Raw genomic sequence first — 18,107 nt, 5'->3', positions numbered from 1 at the left:
TGGCTTACAGGCTATGGTTCACTGATGTCTACCTACCAATGGAAAGTCCAAGAATCCAAGAGTTGTTCTGTTCATGTGGCTAGATGTCTCAGCTGATCTTCAGTATATGTCAGAATCCTGAATATGGAGGCTCCAGCACCAGGGATAGAATTGACTTGCCAGCAAGCAGTCAAAGAACAAAGGCTTCCTTTCTCCGTGTCCTTATATAAACTGCCACAAGTGTGACCCAGATTAAAAAAAATGTATCTTTACACCTCAAAAGATCTGGATTAAAAATGAATCTTTCCACTTAAAATTAAGTATTTGAGAAAAATTCCTTATTATTGTACACAGTCACTTGGGTTTTAGTCAATATAAGAAGTAGTCAGGTTGATGGAACTAGAAAATAATATTATCATCAGTGATGGAACCTACAACCAGAAAGACAAATGCCACATAACTTTTTCTATTCGTGGTCATAGTCTGAGAGGAAAACCAAATGTGACTGTTTTAGAAAAGAATGTAGCAATAAGACGACTAGTAGTGACATTCTGCTAGATAAGGGTCCCACTTAACTATCTACAGAGAAGCCTCCTCCTACAGTAGATGGAAGTTGATACTCAGATGCACAACTGGTCAATGAACTTACAGTGAGATACCTTTAACCATTCATTCATAAAAGAGATGCCTCCATCAAATTCTACAGATCAGGAAAACTGTGAAAGAGGAGGAGGAAAGGTTGAAAAAGCCAGTGGGGATAGAAGACACTAAAAATCAAGGCCTTTTAAATACAAGAAGATAAATGCAGGTGCGGACTCAGAAAGACTGTGACAGCATGCAGAAGACTTACACAAGTATAAACTTGATGGGGACCCAGAAGTGAAAAGTGATACAAATGCCCCATCTTTAACCCAGAGGTTATCTCTAATTGATAAGAGTTTGCAAAGTAAATTACTCTCCCCCAGTTAGTCTCACTGAGTATACAAACCACACTTAAGGCCAGGTCTGATGACCTAGAAGACAGCCAACAGAAAATGAACTAAATACTACTTTTTAATTTTATTTTTAATTGATTCTTTGGGAATTTCATATCATATACCCCAATTGCAATCATCTTCCAGTCTTCCCATGTCTTCCCTCCCAGTTCTCTCACTATGTGACACCCTCCCACTAGACTGAAAAAGCATACTCACTGAAGCATGGTCAAATTGTTAGTGACTAGCTCTCCCCCGAACCCTCCTCCCACAGGAAAACGGGTCTTTTTCTGTCTACATTCAAGCCAAATCTGTTGACTGAGGAAATCCTAAGACTAGCTGGAGAGAAGGAGGACCAGCTCTTCCCTGCCTACTCCACTACTGGTATTCAGGTGGATTTGGAGGTTTTTGTGGTTTTGTTTTGGTAACTTACAGGTGTTTGGCTTGCAATTAATTGTTTCTGCTTTTATGTTTTTATGGGATCTTTTTTGTTCGTGGATTTGTGTGTGAACATCAGTATCCTTATGTTGTCGTGTGCTATTTCCTTGGATATTTTTTTCCTGATCATTTATTTATTTTGCATAGTCTGCTTGTTTTCTAATGACTAGAACAAGAAGGCTCTGGATTTTGATGAGGAAGATCTGGAAGAAATTTGGGGAGGGAAAGCTCAATGAAATATATTGTATGAAAAAAATCTATTTTTAAGAAAAGAAAAAAATTAAAATAATCTCTTGTTCACTCCTGTCATAAGCTATTGAAACATGGTGAACAGTAAGGTCACAGGGTATGGCTTGTGAGGGACACATTCTGTGCCATGAATGGTCACAGAACTATACTAAGTGTAACCAATGAAGTTTGTTTTACAGAAAAATGAACAATGAAGAAGGTACATAACACAAATAAGCATCTGGAAAGCTGAATTATTATTTAAAAACATAGTATAGGCAAATTTTCACACATAATAGCTGTACTTGTATTACATTTTGAAATAATCTGTGTACAACCGAACCCTCTATATCAGGGGAATTTTTTTACTTTATCAAATAGGTACCGATTAGCCACAGAGAATGTTTAAAGAAACAAATTGACAAGTTTAGGTTTAAAATGTATTTAATTTTATTATTAAAACTTAATACCCACTGGTAGCTAGTGACCTAGTGTTGAAAGTTATAGCATGTATAAGATAGAATCATACATTAGAACATGTCTGTCCTTTAAATTTATATTTAACTTTAAAAAAAACACCAATTTTTGTCACCATACTCAAGATACTTTCTCACATAGTCCTATATTTAGTTTTTGTCTTTTTTCTTGTAATCCAATTTAAAGCTTCAAGAAATTGAATGAAAAATGTAAACACCATTTATCACCATGAAATAGCATCATAAATGTGACTAAAGTATAGAATTTTTAAACATGAATTTCGTATAGGCCATTGATGGCATTTCATCAGAAAGTGAAAGCACAGAACTCAGATAAAAATGATTCTCAATTTCTAGAGTTAAACATTAACTTGGTCACAATAAAAGAAACAAAAGCATCCTTTATTGTTGACATTTATATAAATTCTTATATGGGTTGAATACTTAGTTGGCTAAGATGATTAATTCCTAATGATGATTCTATGAGAATTCCTAAAATGATACTAGTAATTATTATGCCCTTTATAATTAGGGCTGCAATTAGAGATCTCTCTGATATGAAAACTGCAATTAGAACTCTGCTAGTTTTCACATCTCATGAGTTAATTGCTTCTGAGGTAGAAAGCAGGCATTTACAAGTTAGAAATACATTCCTTTAAGTTGCAAAGAAAAGATCATAAACTGAGAACAAACTATTTATCGTAGGCACAAGGACAGAAGATAAGATATTGATGATTTACCTATACAAACATTCAGTGTTAACTTAGACACAAGAATTACTGTTTTAGCCTATCAATGAATAGAAAATGAAGGTCTAGCTAGATAACTAGTCTGAATCAAAACACATATAAACATCTCTGTTGTAAACTTCTTATTCAATTTATGATTTCAATCTATGTTTAAACTGGTGAAGAACATTTGGTAATTGGAATACCATGTGATCATACTGGGAAAGTACTAAAACCACAAATGGTGGCATTAGGAGACAAACACAGAATGCAAAAAGTGAATTAAAACTGAGGCAGAAAGTAGAAGATAGAAGAAGAGAAGAGAAGAAAAGGTGAAGCACAAGTAGCAGGAGAGACAGCAGAACGTAGGAAAATATAACAGAGTATAAGAGAGACATAAAAGAGAGACAAAATCGCTTCTCGGCCTTTTGGCTAAGATCAAGTGTAGTATAAAAGAGAGACAAAGAAGCTGTAGGGAGCAGAAAAAGCAGTTAGACTTCTCCTTACCATGGGATGGAACAAGTTTTTCCTTAAAAGCAAGGCTAAAGAGAACCAGATTTTTGTCTTACAAACTTCGGTTTAATTCATTAAGCACTAAGAGGGTAGAAGCTTTTTCTTTCTCTGTACAATAAAGGTTGAAGCTTATTTTTCATCCAGAATGATGCATATGTAAATACGTGTAGATGTGTCTGTGTATGTGAGTTGGTTAGAAAGACTGCTGGACCCAACAAGTAAGTATATGATTTTGTATATATGTGTCTATGAATGTATGTGTACTTAGGCATATTTGCTTGTGTAAACATTTTTCTTTCTGCCGGCTTGACTCTCTTCTTTTGGCTCAATACAAGTTTATTGCTCCAAACTTCCCACCTTCCTGGCAAGGAAGAGGTAAGCATTCTAGTCAAGAGAAAAAAAAAAGTCCCTACCAATTAATCCTTTACTTAATCCCCAGCTGTTAGTCAACAGGTATTAGTCTGCCCAGAGGCCTGCAGCATCTGGCTTTAGAGTAATTTAGAGTCAAGACAGGTAAATGTTATTATAAAAAGCAATCATGCCTGGCTGTCTTGTCTAACCTCAGTGGAAGAGGGTATACCTAGCCTCAGAGAGACCTGATGTGCCAGGGTTGGGGGATACTCAGAGGGGAGCCCACCCACTCAGAGGAGAATGGAAGGGGACAGAAAGAAATTGTGGGATTGGTATGTTAAGCAAATAAATAAGACGATGATGAGGATGATTATGATGATGAGGATGATTACGACGACGACGACGACGACGACGACAATGATGATGATAAAGAAAGCAACCTTAATCTCTCATGAGATCAAGTCTTGCCTCTGCCAAAACTCCACATCCAAATGGGGTGCTTCAGAGAAGACCCAACACAGAGCTAAGCTCCTGGCAGCTATGTTCCTCTAGCACAGCACTTAAAATTCTAATTATTGAGTTGGGAATTTTAATAAGTGACCATTCCCCATGAAGATTTTTATTATTATACATTTCTTTTGCAAAGTTGCATAAAAGGCTGTCATTAATTCATGGAGATGGTAACAAAATAATTTAACTTTTTGCTTTTAATTGTAATGTTTGAATGTTAGTATGAAATTAAGAACATTACGAAATTAATATTAAACAAGTATGCTACATAATTTTGGAATTTTATTGAAGAAATGTTTTAACCATCTAAGTTCTACCATGAAAAATTTTCTCTTAATGATAGTTAATACTAATAATTTATTAAGGTGTTTACTTTTTTTTTTTTGATTTTTTTTTATTAACTTGAGTATTTCTTATATACATTTCGAGTGTTATTCCCTTTCCCGGTTTCCGGGCAAACATCCGCCTCCCCCCTCCCCTTCCTTATGGGTGTTCCCCTCCCAACCCTCCCCCAATTGCTGCCCTCCCCCCATAGACTAGTTCACTGGGGGTTCAGTCTTAGCAGGACCCAGGGCTTCCCCTTCCACTGGTGCTCTTACTAGGATATTCATTGCTACCTATGGGGTCAGAGTCCAGGGTCAGTCCATGTATAGTCTTTAGGTAGTGGCTTAGTCCCTGGAAGCTCTGGTTGCTTGGCATTGTTGTACTTTTGGGGTCTCGAGCCCCTTCAAGCTCTTTCAGTTCTATCTCTGATTCCTTCAATAGGGGACCTATTCTCAGTTCAGTGGTTTGCTGCTGGCATTCGCCTCTGTATTTGCTGTATTCTGGCTGTGTCTCTCAGGAGCGATCTACATCCGGCTCCTGTCGGTCTGCACTTCTTTGCTTCATCCATCTTGTCTAATTGGGTGGCTGTATATGTATGGGCCACCTGTGGGGCAGGCTCTGAATGGGTGTTCCTTCAGTCTCTGTTTTAATCTTTGCCTCTCCCTTCCCTGCCAAGGGTATTCTTTTTCCTCATTTAAAGAAGGAGTGAAGCATTCACATTTTGATCATCCGTCTTGAGTTTCGTTTGTTCTAGGGATCTAGGGTAATTCAAGCATTTGGGCTAATAGCCACTTATCAATGAGTGCATACCACGTATGTCTTTCTGTGATTGGGTTAGCTCACTCAGGATGATATTTTCCAGTTCCAACCATTTGCCTACGAATTTCATGAACTCGTTTTTGATAGCTGAGTAATATTCCATTGTGTAGATGTACCACATTTTCTGTATCCATTCCTCTGTTGAAGGGCATCTGGGTTCTTTCCAGTTTCTGGCTATTATAAATAAGGCTGCGATGAACATAGTGGAGCACGTGTCTCTTTTATATGTTGAGGCATCTTTTGGGTATATGCCCAAGAGAGGTATAGCTGGATCCTCAGGCAGTTCAATGTCCAATTTTCTGAGGAACCTCCAGACTGATTTCCAGAATGGTTTTACCAGTCTGCAATCCCACCAACAATGGAGGAGTGTTCCTCTTTCTCCACATCCTCGCCAGCATCTGCTGTCACCTGAGTTTTTGATCTTAGCCAATCGCACTGGTGTGAGGTGAAATCTCAGGGTTGTTTTGATTTGCATTTCCCTTATGACTAAAGATGTTGAACATTTCTTTAGGTGTTTCTCAGCCATTCGGCATTCCTCAGCTGTGAATTCTTTGTTTAGCTCTGAACCCCATTTTTTAATAGGGTTATTTGTTTCCCTGCGGTCTAACTTCTTGAGTTCTTTGTATATTTTGGATATAAGGCCTCTATCTGTTGTAGGATTGGTAAAGATCTTTTCCCAATCTGTTGGTTGCCGTTTTGTCCTAACCACAGTGTCCTTTGCCTTACAGAAGCTTTGCAGTTTTATGAGATCCCATTTGTCGATTCTTGATCTTAGAGCATAAGCCATTGGTGTTTTGTTCAGGAAATTTTTTCCAGTGCCCATGTGTTCCAGATGCTTCCCTAGTTTTTCTTCTATTAGTTTGAGTGTGTCTGGTTTGATGTGGAGGTCCTTGATCCACTTGGACTTAAGCTTTGTACAGGGTGATAAGCATGGATCGATCTGCATTCTTCTACATGTTGCCCTCCAGTTGAACCAGCACCATTTGCTGAAAATGCTATCTTTTTTCCATTGGATGGTTTTGGCTCCTTTGTCAAAAATCAAGTGACCATAGGTGTGTGGGTTCATTTCTGGGTCTTCAATTCTATTCCATTGGTCTATCTGTCTGTCTCTGTACCAATACCATGCAGTTTTTATCACTATTGCTCTGTAATACTGCTTGAGTTCAGGGATAGTGATTCCCCCTGAAGTCCTTTTATTGTTGAAGATAGCTTTAGCTATCCTGGGTTTTTTGTTATTCCAGATGAATTTGCAAATTGTTCTGTCTAACTCTTTGAAGAATTGGATTGGTATTTTGATGGGGATTGCATTGAATCTGTAGATTGCTTTTGGTAAAATGGCCATTTTTACTATATTAATCCTGCCAATCCATGAGCATGGGAGATCTTTCCATCTTCTGAGGTCTTCTTCAATTTCTTTCCTCAGTGTCTTGAAGTTCTTATTGTACAGATCTTTTACTTGCTTGGTTAAAGTCACACCGAGGTACTTTATATTATTTGGGTCTATTATGAAGGGTGTCGTTTCCCTAATTTCTTTCTCGGCTTGTTTCTCTTTTGTATAGAGGAAGGCAACTGATTTATTTGAGTTAATTTTATACCTAGCCACTTTGCTGAAGTTGTTTATCAGCTTTAGTAGTTCTCTGGTGGAACTTTTGGGATCACTTAAATATACTATCATGTCATCTGCAAATAGTGATATTTTGACCTCTTCTTTTCCGATCTGTATCCCTTTGATCTCCTTTTGTTGTCTGATTGCTCTGGCTAGAACTTCAAGAACTATATTGAATAAGTAGGGAGAGAGTGGGCAGCCTTGTCTACTCCCTGATTTTAGTGGGATTGCTTCAAGTTTCTCTCCATTTAGTTTAATGTTAGCAACTGGTTTGCTGTATATGGCTTTTACTATGTTTAGGTATGGGCCTTGAATTCCTATTCTTTCCAGGACTTTTATCATGAAGGGGTGTTGAATTTTGTCAAATGCTTTCTCAGCATCTAATGAAATGATCATGTGGTTCTGTTCTTTCAGTTTGTTTATATAATGGATCACGTTGATGGTTTTCCATATATTAAACCATCCCTGCATGCCTGGGATGAAGCCTACTTGATCATAGTGGATGATTGTTTTGATGTGCTCTTGAATTCGGTTTGCCAGAATTTTATTGAGTATTTTTGCGTCGATATTCATAAGGGAAATTGGTCTGAAGTTCTCTTTCTTTGTTGTGTCTTTGTGTGGTTTAGGTATAAGAGTAATTGTGGCTTCGTAGAAGGAATTCGGTAGGGCTCCATCTGTTTCAATTTTGTGGAATAGTATGGATAATATTGGTATGAGGTCTTCTATGAAGGTTTGATAGAATTCTGCACTAAACCCATCTGGACCTGGGCTCTTTTTGGTTGGGAGACCTTTAATGACTGCTTCTATTTCCTTAGGAGTTATGGGGTTGTTTAACTGGTTTATCTGTTCCTGATTTAACTTCGATACCTGGTATCTGTCTAGGAAATTGTCCATTTCCTGAAGATTTTCAAATTTTGTTGAATATAGGTTTTTATAGTAAGATCTGATGATTTTTTGAATTTCCTCTGAATCTGTAGTTATGTCTCCCTTTTCATTTCTGATTTTGTTAATTTGGACACACTCTCTGTGTCCTCTCGTTAGTCTGGCTAAGGGTTTATCTATCTTGTTGATTTTCTCAAAGAACCAACTTTTGGTTCTGTTGATTCTTTCTATGGTCCTTTTTGTTTCTACTTGGTTGATTTCAGCTCTGAGTTTGATTATTTCCTGCCTTCTACTCCTCCTGGGTGTATTTGCTTCTTTTTGTTCTAGAGCTTTTAGGTGTGCTGTCAAGCTGCTGACATATGCTCTTTCATGTTTCTTTCTGCAGGCACTCAGCGCTATGAGTTTTCCTCTTAGCACAGCTTTCATTGTGTCCCATAAGTTTGAGTATGTTGTATCTTCATTTTCATTAAATTCTAAAAAGTTTTTAATTTCTTTCTTTATTTCTTCCTTGACCAGGTTATCATTGAGTAGAGCATTGTTCAATTTCCACGTATATGTGGGCATTCTTCCCTTATTGTTATTGAAGACCAGTTTTAGGCCGTGGTGGTCCGATAGCACGCATGGGATTATTTCTATCTTTCTGTACCTGTTGAGGCCCGTTTTTTGACCAATTATATGGTCAATTTTGGAGAAAGTACCATGAGGAGCTGAGAAGAAGGTATATCCTTTTGCTTTAGGATAGAATGTTCTATAAATATCAGTTAAGTCCATTTGGCTCATGACTTCTCTTAGTCTGTCGACATCACTGTTTAATTTCTGTTTCCATGATCTGTCCATTGATGAGAGTGGGGTGTTGAAATCTCCCACTATTATTGTGTGAGGTGCAATGTGTGTTTTGAGCTTTAGTAAGGTTTCTTTTACGTATGTAGGTGCCCTTGTATTTGGGGCATAGATATTTAGGATTGAGAGTTCATCTTGGTGGATTTTTCCTTTGATGAATATGAAGTGTCCTTCCTTATCTTTTTTGTTGACTTTTAATTGAAAATTGATTTTATTTGATATTAGAATGGCTACTCCAGCTTGCTTCTTCTGACCATTTGCTTGGAAAGTTGTTTTCCAGCCTTTCACTCTGAGGTAGTGTCTGTCTTTTCTCTGAGGTGTGTTTCCTGTAGGCAGCAGAATGCAGGGTCCTCGTTGCGTATCCAGTTTGTTAATCTATGTCTTTTTGTTGGGGAGTTGAGGCCATTGATATTGAGAGATATTAAGGAATAGTGATTATTGCTTCCCGTTATATTCATATTTAGATGTGAGGTTATGTTTGTGTGCTTTCATTCTCTTTGTTTTGTTGCCAAGACGATTAGTTTCTTGCTTCTTCTAGGGTATAGCTTGCCTCCTTATGTTGGGCTTTACCATTTATTATCCTTTGTAGTGCTGGATTTGTAGAAAGATATTGTGTAAATTTGGTTTTGTCATGGAATATCTTGGTTTCTCCATCAATGTTAATTGAGAGTTTTGCTGGATACAGTAACCTGGGCTGGCATTTGTGTTCTCTTAGGGTCTGTATAACATCAGTCCAGGATCTTCTGGCCTTCATAGTTTCTGGCGAGAAGTTTGGTGTGATTCTGATAGGTCTCCCTTTATATGTTACTTGACCTCTTTCCCTTACTGCTTTTAATATTCTTTCTTTATTTTGTGCGTTTGGTGTTTTGACAATTATGTGACGGGAGGTGTTTCTTTTCTGGTCCAATCTATTTGGAGTTCTGTAGGCTTCTTGTATGTCTATGGGTATCTCTTTTTTTAGGTTAGGGAAGTTTTCTTCTACGATTTTGTTGAAGATATTTACTGGTCCTTTGAGCTGGGAGTCTTCACTCTCTTCTATACCTATTATCCTTAGGTTTGATCTTCTCATTGAGTCCTGGATTTCCTGTATGTTTTGGACCAGTAGCTTTTTCTGCTTTACATTATCTTTGACAGTTGAGTCAATGATTTCTATGGAATCTTCTGCTCCTGAGACTCTCTTCCATCTCTTGTATTCTGTTGGTGAAGCTTGTATCTACAGCTCCTTGTCTCTTCTTTTGGTTTTCTATATCCAGGGTTGTTTCCATGTGTTCTTTCTTGATTGCTTCTATTTCCATTTTTAATTCCTTCAACTGTTTGATTGTGTTTTCCTGGAATTCTTTCAGGGATTTTTGCGATTCCTCTCTGTAGGCTTCTACTTGTTTATTAATGTTTTCCTGTGTTTCCCTAAGTGTGTTCATGTCTTTCTTGAAGTCCTCCAGCATCATGATCAAATATGATTTTGAAGCTAGATCTTGCTTTTCTGGTGTGTTTGGATATTCCATGTTTGTTTTGGTGGGAGAATTGGCCTCCGATGATGGCATGTAGTCTTGGTTTCTGTTGCTTGGGTTCCTGCGCTTGGCTCTCGCCATCAGATTATCTCTAGTGTTACTTTGTTCTGCTATTTCTGACAGTGGCTAGAGTGTCCTATAAGCCTGTGTGTCAGGAGTGCTGTAGACCTGTTTTCCTCTCTTTCAGTCAGTTATGGGGACAGAGTGTTCTGCTTTCGGGCGTGTAGTTTTTCCTCTCTACAGGTCTTCAGCTGTTCCTGTAGGCCTGTGTCTTGAGTTCACCAGGCAGCTTTCTTGCAGCAGAAAATTTGGTCTTACCTGTGGTCCCGAGGCTCAGGTTCGCTCGTGGGGTGCTGCCCAGGGGCTCTCTGCAGCGGCAGCAACCAGGAAGACCTGTGCCGCCCCTTCTGGGAGCTTCAGTGCACCAGGGTTCCAGATGGTCTTTGGCTTTTTCCTCTGGCGTCCGAGATGTGTGTGCAGGGAGCAGTCTCTTCTTGTTTCCCAGGCTTGTCTGCCTCTCTAAAGGTTTAGCTCTCCCTCCCACGGGATTTGGGTGCAGAGAATTGTTTATCCAGTCTGTTTCCTTCAGGGTCCTGCGGTGTCTCTGGCAGGGGTCCTGCCGCTCCTGGGCCCTCCCCCACGGGAGCCCAGAGGCCTTATACAGTTTCCTCTTGGGCCAGGGATGTGGGCAGGGGTGAGCAGTGTTGGTGTTCTCTTCCGCTCTGCAGCCTCAGGAGTGCCCACCTGACCAGGCGGTTGGGTCTCTCTCTCACCGGGTCTGGGAGCAGAGAGCTGCTGCGGGCCGGGATCCGAGGGTCAGGTGTTTACTTTTTAATTGTAAATATTCATAAAGAAATTAATAAAAATTAAGATTATGATATAGTTATTATAATTATAATATAGTTCTCAAATTTCTTAACGTTGTGACCCTCTAATATGGTTTCTTATGTTATGGTGACCCCCAGCCAAAAAATTATTTTCACTGCTACTTTATAACTGTAATTTGGTACTGCTAAGAATTGCAATGTCAATATCTGATATGCATGACACCTGATATGCAACCCCTGTGAAAGTGTTATTCAGGCTCCAAAAGGGTTGCAACCCTCAGGCTGAAAACCATTGAAATATGGTTTCTTCTGCCTTAGCCTTTTGACAACTTAGTCTTAATGATACATGAAGTATAATAAATTTATAAATCTTTGAAAATAAATAATATGACCTTTTACTATTTCTCCATAAAATACATATTGATTGCAAATTGGGGAGAAGTTCTCTATCTCCCCTCTGAAACGATTCTCAAATTCTAAAACTTTCTCCGGTTTCCTATCATTGAAATGGACAGTCAATTCATGTTCTTGCCACTTTTCAAAACATCAGTGAATGTACTATTTCTCTACTCTCTTCTGATGTTCTCTAATGCAAGGTATATCCATATTTGGATTTTTATAAATCAAGATGAAAGATTCTTTTCATTGCCACCTACATTCTCTACAATTAATGTCTGATAATTTGTGTGTAAACCTTCTTAAATTCTCATACAGGATAATGTAAAGATATAAACTTAAAAAATAATAAAAACTCAATACTATACTTTAAAGTCATCCTTAACAAAAGAAAGAAAGGCAATATCAAATGCAACACAAATATTATATATGTAAACTAATGAGAATTATAATAATATATGTAGGCAAGCATAGAAGATGTTTTACTTAATAGTTTAAATAATGTCAATAACATAGTAGCATTATGTTAAAAATATAAAACATACATTTTGCTGTTTTTCATGCGAATGAAAATATTTTAGCAGACGTGCTTGCACACTTCTAAGAGATTGATATACTTTTCTTATGATGCTATTCATTACAAACAGTCTTCAAGCTAAGACGTTCTAGAGTATCTTCTGTAGACTTGATCCCTCAATATATTCTAGTATTTATTGCTGAGCCTTCTCTTATATAGGCTGAAATCACATTTTGAACACATACTTTCTCATGCTATACTTTCCAGTACTCTGAGGATTTACTAAACTCCAAATGCTTGTCAGGAAGAAATAAGGAATGGAATACAATGGAAGATGTGATCCGATCTCAGCGGAGAAGCCAACTAGAAATTTTAATCAGATCTAACACCTGGCCATCTTTCAGATTTCTTTAGATCGATTGTTAATTTAGGAGAGTAGAAGGGTATAGTTAGCTTACATAAATATTTCATCTTATGAAATATTAAGATATGCATTAGCCCTTGGCTTTAAACTCTGATGGTAGTTAAATAGAAATATTTGACAAGGCTGCAAAGGGCTTGACATCAGAACAGAGGCAAGGTTATGAAAAATAGAAACATCTCCATGCTAGTGTCTGTTATCTGTTTATTCTTTCTGTAATGATTATTTGATGCAGACTTGTCTTAGTTTCTTCACCTTATTAGTGTATTGAAAACAACTCTAAATTTATTCCAAACACAATTCGATCTTGAGTGATGCTCACTTTCCAGTCTCCAAAACATTCATTTTAACAACTTAAAATGTTCCCTTTCTCAATACATTTTGTTAAGTCATTATTTAGGATTATACTCAGGCATTCCAAAAGAGCATACTGTTATTTAGAACGTAACACAACTCTAAAAAGATATTAATAGTTATTTGAACATTATTGTCATCCTGAATTTATTTCCTCCCTAGTGTTTGGCAAACTTAACTCTCAGTTCTTAGTACCTGGTAATACACTTTAAACAAGTAGAATGCATCATGGATATACAATTCACGTGTCACTTGGAAGTTTATTATTCTACATAAGTCCTCAGTATGAGCTGCAAGTTAGTTGAATTTGTGGTCTAACAAGAACATGGAATTGGTAAAACTATGGTTCTATTGTTAATGAGGAAAGCTGAATGGTCAAGTCTTTGTCAAATCTCAGCCATCGATTCAGTAGAATATTTAAAATTTCCATAACAAACTGTAATCCACCTACTTTAATCTTGTAAGATATCAACTCCAGATCTTCCATTGTATATTTCAACCTTTCAATCTTATTCAACCTGTTCCATGTCTCTTTGGATAAAACCTAATTAGGATATCACTAGAAACTGGAAAGTCTTCTCAGGATTAATACAAGCAAATGTATCATTTAAAAGGTTCACATACATATCTTCCTTTCTCTCTGGAACCTATTGTCATGGCTTCCTTTGGATGAAAAGGCAGCTTTATTGTCCTGTTCTACTTGGCATTCTTCTCTCCCTTCTCTAATTTCAGTGCCGAATGTAAGAAGTTTTGGAGGAGACATGAAGAGGATGCTCTAATGTCACTAATATTCTTTGGGCATCTCTTCCAGCTGATGTTGGGAATTTTTATCCTAAGTGCCTTAGAGTCCATTCTATAGGGTTTACATTATCCTTACTGAGACCTTCACTTAGATTCAAGACACATAAAAGGAACACTACACTTTTTTGGAGTACAAAACTCTAGTGGTAAAAGCCTTTCTTCTTTTCAAATTCATAATGCTAGAAAACACTGCTCCACTGGGGACATAACCACATCCTCATAAATCAAATGTAACAATTCTGCAAGAGTTGGACAGGATTCTCTCTTGGAGGGCAGCAGAGCACACAAATATGAAAATATTTCCTCAAACACATCTCAAAAGGTCCCTGTTTACATGTAATGGAATTAGGAATAGTTTTAATTATCTGCTACCTCTTGAGTCATTCATCATAGCTTCTTGTCCTTCCTTTCTAAGGGGTATGTATTTATCTTACCCCGTATCTTAGAATATGTGCTTAACACAATTCTACACGATCATCTTTTACAGTATCTTGAGGTCATTAGTTTTCAGGAGAGGGTGAAGCAGTGACTGATATGATAGTATTATTGATTTAAATATTTAACAAATCATAACTTATCCTTAACAAATCATAAAAAGATGGTGCTTCTCTGCCATGAGCTACCTCCACCTGTAATGTGTGGTTGTGATGCATTTAATACATGAACAGAACTCCATGGAGATATTGGCAATAATACTCAAGGTGTTCTTTAATGTTCCTTTGAACAGAAAGCCTAGTAATTGCTCAGAATGTCCTATAATACCCTTCTCTCCCTTTTGATAATCGAATGTGTTAAATAATGGCTTTGGTTCCAATGGGGAAATATTTCCATCAAATGTAATCATAGGAAGAGATATTACTTCATTTTACTTCTTGCCATACAATTTAACATTAACTACAATATTAGGTTGAAGTCTCTTCAAATCAGGATCTAGAGTAAAATTCATGTCTGTTAGTACTTCATCAAGAATACAGTGTATTCATTGGGAGCAGCAAATGGAGAAATAAAGGGAAAAAAGTTTGCCTTAGGCTTAATTTGAGAAACTGAAATAAAGGATGCTTCAAAATATAACATATATAAAATTTATAAGATATTAAGTAATTTTGAGGTTTGAAATACAGTGTAAAAGGTCCAAACATCCTCAAATCTAGGCCAATGCAAACATATGCACATGGATTGAAATTTATAAAGTCACTTTCCTTTACTAGAATATTTCTGTCTTTAAATCATACTATAGCAAAAAATATTAATATTCTTGTAGAAGATGTCTGGACCAGATAAATCTGTATAGCTCACTAGTCTATTCACAACAGAAATAAAAGGATTGAAATTACTTTATTAGGAGTAACATGTGAGACATGCTTGGGACCCCATTTTTAATATGATTATTTGTCTCCCCTGTGGTCTAACTTTGTGAGTTCTTTGTATATTTTAGATATAAGCCCTCTATCAGTTGTAGGATTGCTAAAGATCTTTTCCTAATCTGTTGGTTGCCGTTTTGTCCTAAGAATAGTGTCCTTTGCCTTTTAGAAGCTTTGCAGTTTTATGAGAGCCTATTTGTCAATTCTTGATCTTAGAGCATAAGCCATTGGTGTTTTGTTCAGGAAAATTTCTCCAGTGCCCATGTGTTCGAGATTCTTCTCCACTTTTTCTTCTAATAGGTTGAGTGTATCTGGTTTGATGTGGAGGTCCTTGATCCACTTGGACGTAAGCTTTGTACAGGGTGATAAGCATGGATCAATCTGCATTCTTCTACATGCTGACCTCCAGTGGAACCAGCACCATTTGCAGAAAATGCTATCTTTATCCCATCGAATGGTTTTGGCTCCTTTGTCTAAAATCAAGAGACCATAGATATGTGGGTTCATTTCTGGGTCTTCAATTCTATTCCACTGGTCTATCTGTCTGTCTCTGTACTAATACCATGCAGTTTTTATCACTATTGCTCTGTAATACTGCTTGAGTTCAGGGATAGGGATTCCCCAGGAAGTCCTTTTATTGTTGAGGATAGTTTTAGCTATCCTGGGTTTTTTGTTATTCCAGATGAATTCGCAAATTGTTCTGTCTAACTCTATGAAGAATTGGATTGGAATTTTGATGGGAATTGCACTGAATCTGTAGATCACTTTTGGTAAAATGGCGATTTTTACTATATTAATCCTGCCAATCCATGTGCATGGGAGATCTTTCCATCTTCTGAGATCTTCTTCAATTTCTTTCTTCAGAGGCTTGAAGTTCTTATCATACATAATTTTCACTTGTTGGTTAAAGACATACCGAGGTATTTTATATTTTTTGGGACTATTATGAAATGTGTTGTTTCCCTAATTTCTTTCTCAGCTTGTTTCTCTTTTGTGGAGAGGAAGGCTAATGATTTATTTGAGTTAATTTTATACCCAGCCACTTTGCTGAAGTTGTTTATCAGGTTTAGTAGTTCTCTGGTGGAACTTTTGGGATCACTTAAATATACTACCATATCATCTGCAAATAGTGATATTTTGACTTCTTCCTTTCCATTCTGTATCCCTTTCATTTCCTTTTGTTGCCTGACTGCTCTGGCTAGGACTTCAAGAAATATATTGAATAAGTAGGGAGAGAGTGGGCAGTCTTGTCTAGTCCCTAATTTTAGTGGGATTGCTTCAAGTTTCTCTCCATTTACTTTAATGTTAGCTACTGGTTTGTTATATATAGCTTTTATTATGTTTAGGTATGGGCCTTGAATTCCTGTTCATTCCAGGACTTTTATCATGAAGGGGTGTTGAATTTTTTCAAATGTTTCTCAGCATCTAATGAAATTACCATATGGTTTTTATCTTTCAGTTTGTTTATATATTAGGTTACGTTGATGGTTATCCGTATATTAAACCATCATTACATAACTGGCCTGAAGCCTACTTGATCATGATGGATGATTGTTTTGATGTGTTCTTGGATTTGGTTTGCAAAAATTTTATTGGGGTTTTTTTTTTGCATCGATATTCATAAGGGAAATTGGTATGAAATTCTCTTTCTTTGTTGGGTCTTTGTGTGGTTTAGGTATAAGAGTAATTGTGGCTTCATAGTAGGAATTCGGAGGGGCTCCACCTGTTTCAATTTTGTGAAGTAGTTTGGATAGTATTGGTATGAGGTCTTCTATGAAGGTCTGATAGAATTCTGCCCTGAACCCATCTGGACCTGGGCTCTTTTTGGTTAGGAGACTTTAATGACTGCTCCTATTTCTTTAGGAGTTATGGGGTCGTTTAAATGGTTTATCTGTTCCTGATTTAACTTCGGTACCTGGAATCTGTCTAGGAAATTCCAGATTTTCAAGTTTATTTGAATATAGGCTTTTGTAGTATGATTTGACAATTTTTTTAATTTCCTCTGATTCTGTTTTTATGTCTCCCTTTTCATTTCTGATTTTGTTAATTTGGACACTCTGTGTTCTCTCATTAGTTTGACTAAGGGTTTATCTATCTTGCTGATTTTCTCAAAGAACCAGCTTTTGGTTCTGTTGATTCTTTGTATGGTCCTTTTTGTTTCTACTTGGTTGATTTCAGCTCTGAGTTTGATTATTTCCTGCCTTCTACTGCTTCTGGGTGTGTTTGCTTCTTTTTGTTCTAGAGCTTTTAGGTGTGCTGTGAAGCTGCTGATATATGCTCTCTCCTGTTTCTTTCTGCAGGCACTCAGAGGTACGAGTTTTCCTCTTAGTAAAGCTTTCATTGTGTCCCATAAGTTTGGGTATTTGTACCTTCATTTTCATTAAACTCTAAGAAGTCTTTAATTTCTTTTTTTATTTCTTCCTTGACCAGGTAATCTTTGAGTAGAGCATTGTTCAACTTCCATGTTCTTTCCATATTGCTGTTAAAGACCAGCTTTCGCCCGTGGTGGTCTGATAGGACACATGGGATTATTTCTATCTTTCTGAATCTGTTGAGGCCTGTTTTGTGCCTGATTATATGGTCAATTTTGGAGAAAGTACCATGAGGTGGTGAGAAGAAGGTATATCCTTTTGTTTTAAGATAGAATGTTATATAAATATCTGTTAAGTCCATTTTGTTCATCACTTCTTTGAGCCTATTTCTCTATTTAATTTCTGTTTCCATGATCTGTCCATTGATGAGAGTAGGATGTTGAAATCTCCTACTATTATTGTGTGAGGTACAATGTGTGCTTTGAGCTTTAGTAAGGTTACTTTTATGTATGTACTTGACCTTGTATTAGGATCATAGATATTAAGGCTTGAGAGTTCATCTTTATGGATTTTTCCTTCGATGACTATGAAGTGTCCTTCCATATCTTTTTGATGACTTTTGGTTGAAAATCGATTTTATTTGATATTAGAATGGCTACCCCAGCTGGCTTCTTCAGACCATTTGCTTGGAAAGTTGTTTTCTAGCCTTTTACTCTGAGGTAGTGTCTATCTTTGTCTCTGAGGTATGTTTTCTGTAGGCAGCAAAATGCTGGGTCCAGTTTGTTAAACTTTGTCTTTTTATTCGGGAATTGAGTCTATTGATGTTGAGGGATATTAAGGAATAGTGATTGTGGCTTCCTGTTATCTTCCTATTTGCAGGTGAGATTGTGTTTGTGTGCTTGTCTTCTCTTTGTTTTGTTGCAAAACAATTAGTTTCTTGCT

At 37.1% G+C, this 18,107-nt stretch overlaps 1 protein-coding gene and 1 pseudogene across 4 annotated transcripts in view; one reads left to right on the top strand and one right to left on the bottom strand.

Annotated features, from left to right (window-relative positions):
- The window catches only part of Sgcz (sarcoglycan zeta), a 1,080,539-nt gene that overhangs the window by 131,855 nt on the left and 930,577 nt on the right, over positions 1-18,107 (bottom strand). The window lies entirely within an intron of this gene.
- Positions 3,236-3,437, top strand: LOC120097630 (U2 spliceosomal RNA; annotated as a pseudogene).

This window comes from Rattus norvegicus, chromosome 16 (genome assembly GCF_036323735.1).
Source record: "Rattus norvegicus strain BN/NHsdMcwi chromosome 16, GRCr8, whole genome shotgun sequence".
Lineage (NCBI taxonomy): Eukaryota > Metazoa > Chordata > Mammalia > Rodentia > Muridae > Rattus > Rattus norvegicus.
The sequence above is the reverse complement of the archived record's forward strand: the minus strand, read 5'-3'. Positions and strand labels throughout refer to the sequence as shown.